The sequence below is a fragment of the Idiotropiscis lumnitzeri genome, chromosome 5 (genome assembly GCF_059441095.1).
Source record: "Idiotropiscis lumnitzeri isolate Australia: NSW breed Sydney's pygmy pipehorse chromosome 5, RoL_Ilum_1.0, whole genome shotgun sequence".
Taxonomy (NCBI): Eukaryota; Metazoa; Chordata; class Actinopteri; order Syngnathiformes; family Syngnathidae; genus Idiotropiscis; species Idiotropiscis lumnitzeri.
The window spans coordinates 15,227,428-15,232,580 of NC_142395.1; the positions used below are offsets into that span (position 1 = coordinate 15,227,428).

General features: G+C 41.0%; 1 protein-coding gene across 3 annotated transcripts in view; it reads right to left on the reverse strand.

Moving 5' to 3' along the window:
- Positions 1-4,827, reverse strand: part of adcy7 (adenylate cyclase 7) — a 47,085-nt gene extending 42,258 nt beyond the window's left edge. For 2 of the 3 annotated variants that reach the window (XM_088295669.1, XM_088295666.1), the window contains exon 1: positions 4,658-4,826. The gene's annotated coding sequence lies outside the window, so the exon portion shown is untranslated. Of the gene's footprint in view, positions 1-4,657 lie in introns of all 3 variants that reach the window. The other variant, XM_088295668.1, reaches the window with a different exon arrangement.
- Positions 4,828-5,153: the final 326 nt, after the last annotated feature.

Genomic DNA, 5,153 nt, shown 5'->3' on the forward strand with positions numbered 1-5,153 from the left:
TCGTTCCCGTTTATGTGAAGCTGGCTAGAAGCTCTTTCCAAAGGTCCTCGCGCAGATGAGACTCTCACCGGCATTACATAACGTCCTTGAGCCAAAGTAAGTGGAAAAATATTCTAAATGAGGAGAACGAGAGAGAGGACGAACAAGACACCCACACATCTGCACCGCTTGTGCTACTCAAACACTAAAGCCACAGGAGGCCCGCGTTGGCTCGAAGCGAGTGCTTCTGGCTCTTTCCGTACAAGCAAATAGGAGTCAGAGGTCAATACAGAAAGTTGCTACCTCCACCAAAAGAAGGTTATGTTTGTTGCTTGATCTATGAAAAGGATTTTTTTTTTTACTGAATGGTGGAGGGGTGAACAAGAGACAAGGGCAAGCGTTGCTTTTCTTCAAGTTAACCAACATACTGTGATGGCTTTATTTAGAAAAAAAAAGCAAAATGAAAGTGTATTCATCTTGTTTTTAATAGCATTATACAAAATCATTTTAAGATTTCCTAATTTTACGTCATAAATGTATAAAATTTCATCAGCACTATTTTTTTTCAAATTAAATTATTTTAAAATGATTCTTTCTTTCATTAGTCATTAAAATTGGTCAGTTATACAGGACCTTTGAGTGAAGTTGTATTATAAAAAAAAATGCAAAATATTAAAATGTTTTTACGACATTTTAGCGGAATTCTGTATGAAATGACATTAACAATGGGGTAGTGTACCCATTTGCTGTTCTAGGGCTACCGTCACACACTGTAATCAGTAGATTCTAACATTGAGTCAGAGAGGTCGAAGAAGACAACTATGAAGAGGAAGAAGAAGAATAGTTTCATACAGAGCTTTGCTAGCTATGTAAAGATGCAAATAAACTAATCACAATTAAATGTGTTAAAAAAAAAAATAAAAAGCCTCTATACATTGGTGAATGAAGAGAACTGTCATGCTACTGCAGGTTGCTCATTTTGGTTCAGAATGGGGAGATGTGATTTGACTGCTGTTTAGTGCAGGGGCGTATCTATTCGAGTGAGATAAAGGGGGAGAGACCACCCCGAAATCCTGAAAAATCCAAAACTATTTGGTTCATCATCTTCAACAGAAAGCTATGACGTAAGAGGTTTTTTTTTCCAAAACAACTACAATATGTAATCACTAATTGGTCTGGTTTTGCCACGTTTCAAGAATTTCATTTTTCTATATGTGGCTCTCATTGGGAATAGTTTGGAAAGTCCTGCTCTAAATTGTGCGTAGGTGTGAATGCTTGTTTGTTTACTATAAGTACTCTGCGTTTGGCTGGCGACCAGTTCAGAGTTGTCCAGGTTGCCCAAAGTGACTGGAATGGACTCCAGCTCATCAGCGACCCTCGTGAGGATAAGCGGTAAAATAAATAAATAATTTAAAGAAAAATGGATGCATCTACTTTTTCTCTATATAGCTACGTATTTCTATAAAGGGATGACCTTTAAAGTGTCTGAATGGGTCTGTATATCGTTGCAATCTGATAAAGGCAGCATAGTGCATTCAAAGCCGCTGGCGGCGCCTGGACAGGAGGCCGAACGCAGCCTGTAAAGTCTGTTTGCCGGTGTGCTGCTATCAAGTGCCATTAGGAAAGCCTCTTCACTCTACCGCAAGGCCTTTGCTATTGCAGTTTCCCTGGGAGACCTCTCCCTCGCCCACTGTGTCATTATTACCTAATCTGTCTTCAGATGCACTAAGGGCCACGGAATGTGTTTGAGAGGAGGCATGCATGCAAAGCAAATCAATTATTTACAAAGCACAAAAGATATCATGTTTGCCATTTCTTCAATCCCGTGTAGGATGCACAATGTTTATTTCTTTGTTTGTTTTTTTTTGTGATGCCACCAATGTAGAAAAGTGACCTAGTAGAACAGCTGAACTTGATTCGGGGTTAATCAGAGGCATTTGAAACCGTGGCAGGTTTGTGCCGATTGCAATTTAGCAGGTGATTGAATGTGATTGGTTAATCGGAAACAGTCAGTTGTCTCACTTACTTCTGCGCAGATTTTTTATACCCACACTACTGTATAAGCCCTGCAATGAAAAGCCGTTGCAGCGGTTTTTCGATGTTGGTGATATATCTAGCTTAGGGTCCATGTAGTAGTAGTACTACACGCTTTGTCATGACAAGGGAGACAATTCAGCACACAAGAACAACAACGGTACACTACCAGTGCAGCTTTTGGCCAACTAGTAAACTATTAAAATTTACCAATAAACTACTGTGCAGCGCTAGTAGGTGGACTCAGGAACACTAGGAGAACGACTGTCTTGGTGGAAGATTTACTTTTCACTACAGTCTCACTTTTGGCCTACTAGTACACAGTTAAATCTTGCTAGTACTAGCACTAGTAGAAAGACGTCGGACCGGAAAATGACCGAATAACACACTGCAAAAGCCGATGGAGACGCCAACTACTCAGGATCTTCTTTGTGTGCGTGAGAAGTACCGGTAGTTCCCCTCAATGTCATTGGCGGCGATAGTCAATGCGGTGGTCTTTCATGAATGAGAGGGATGACTTCGTCTTAGCACTCTTGACTCCAGCCAGCCGTTATGTGCATAGAGGAGATGTGAAAATGAGCAAAGTTCATTTAGTTCTTGAGAAATAGCTTCACTTCCGGTTCTTGTCCAGTGCACTGATTCGCAAGCTAACAGCCACTCACAGTGCTCATTTGTCCCGACAGGCCGACCTGATTCTACTTGGTGAACTGAGCAAACACAAACCCCCAGATGCCCCAACAACTTTACAACGTGGCACGCTACGCCAAACAGACAGCGTGTGCTGACTTTCCAATGGCCGATGTCGGATTGGTGTGTTGAAGCCTTTACAGGTAACGTTTTTTCTACCCTAATACCACAAACATTCTTGGTCGACTACTACGCAATTAAACTTTACAAGTGAGGCACTAGAGAATGACTGTCTAACTACACAGAAAAAAATGGTGTGTTGAATTTACTCAACTGTATTTCATCAAGTGGTTGCGCAAAATAAAACCATCTGGATCCAGATCGATTTTTTTAAGTAGTTACTTCAAAAAATGTACATATATCCAGATGATTTCACAAAGTATTCTGTGCAAGCACTTGGCAAAATAAAATAGAGTAAATTCAACAAAACTTGTTTTCAACAGCTGGTGGAAATAAATTTAACTACTAAGACAGAGTCATTCAACCATTGCAAGCTTGAGCTCACGAGTATTGTACGTGGATATCAAGGACCTCAAATAAATGCCATGCAAGGCCAAATTACATCGTTGCGTGGATTGAAGATGAGAGGATGTGAAAGAGAAGAGTTGAAATCATGCACTTGCAAGAGAGTCGTTTGGCAACCAACATGTTATCACAGCACAATTTGTGTGAGCGAATGAGGAAGGAAGGAAGCAGTTCAGAATCAAACTGCACCATCTTTACATATGTACTCTCCACAGGCACAACGTTAGGTACACCTGCACAAGCTTAAGAGTAGAAAAACGGAGCAATACAGCAAAGTGTAGACTGTGCAATACAATAAATCAACAGGGTATGCTAACTTTAGGGTGTGTGCATTTATTTTGTACTAACGTATAAGTGACACTGAGGTAGTGCACAAGGAGACTACCGGGCAGACAGAAAACGAACCTTAGCAGCCAAGTGGAGACTGCGGAGTATAATATTGTAGAATATAGAACGAACGTTAGCATGTGTGATTACTTTTGTGGAGGATAATTATGTAGTCCACAGCTAACTTGCCACCTCCCCCATTTCGAGAGGTGCATTTACAAATGTTGCAATAAAACTAATGTTTTATCCAAGAATAAACTGAGGGCAGCAAGAGAACAGAGGACCAACATTAGTGAATGATTGTTTTTGTAATTTCCTGCCATATCCTTAAATGCTAAACTTAACATGCTATTCAAGAAGAGATTGAGGGCAGACCGATGGTAGTGAGAATCAGGAAATTTGCAGCAAAGTGGAGACTGAGAAGTATAATACTGCAGGGTACACAGATTAAGTTAGTGTTCACCCCCATAATTTCTAGCTGTGTAAAATCAAATGTTACAAAAACGCAGGAATTTTATTCAAAAGAAGACTGAGGGCAGACAAAACGGACTGAGGCTGCCAAGTGGAGACTGTGGAGTAGAAAAGGATAAAAACTCGAGTGTGTGAGTTTTTAGCACTTTCCAGACATGTCAACTCAAATGTCCCTTGATGACGAACTAAGTTTAAAAATATTGTTTCCTCATTTTCCACAAGCTGCTGCATCTCGAATATTCAACAATAATCATGAGAATTATTCAGCACCTGTCAGTCAGACACGTACAGTGACAAACCACAAAGGACGTCGATCAAGTGGAAATTCCCCTTTAAGTCGTTCAATGGCCACAACAGTGTTTCGTCGCGATTATTGCCGTTAAGATAAAAAATAAAGCCTGCAAAAGTTTATCTTGTTCAATTAATTCACTTTAAATAGACGAAGGCGACTCGCGTTTACACTATCGATTGCTGAAATGGGTGTAAATGCGGCCAAACTTGACCTGACGTCAACATAAAAGGTGACCATAAAAGACGATGGAAGTCTGTAAAAATGTGTCATGTTTTCCACAGAACACATACATTGAAATAGAAACACATATATAAAAACATTTTTAAAAGTTCGAGGTCCTACCTTGTGTTCCACCGTCACCGACGCGTCCCACCAAGAAAAGGACCCAAAGTGACCGGGAAAGGTGGTGCCATAGCCAGGGTAGATAGTAGCGAGTGTACGGTGTCCTCCTCCGGATGTGTGCGCGCGGTTATGCGTGTGAATGACAGAAGCTCCCCGGGTCTCACGAACGCGCGCTGCAGCTTTGAGATTCACTAAGCCCGCCCCCTCGCGCCTGTCAGTCACACGCAATCACGCTCACTCTAAAAAGAAAACAGTTGCAAATCAAGAGAACGCCATTTTGTGTCAAATCCAGATTGACTTCACTAGTTTTATGCGTTTGCTCTTCATCTCTTTTTTTTTTAATGTTTTGAGTTTCGGGTTGCGAATATCTGTTGCATCCTCTGAGTTTGCTGCTTTTTCATAGCTTCAGAAATTGGCTAATTGAACTCTCTCTCTCCTCTCTTTCTCCACGCACACATTAAGGGGTGGGGGTCACACATTACTGACAAGGTTGTTT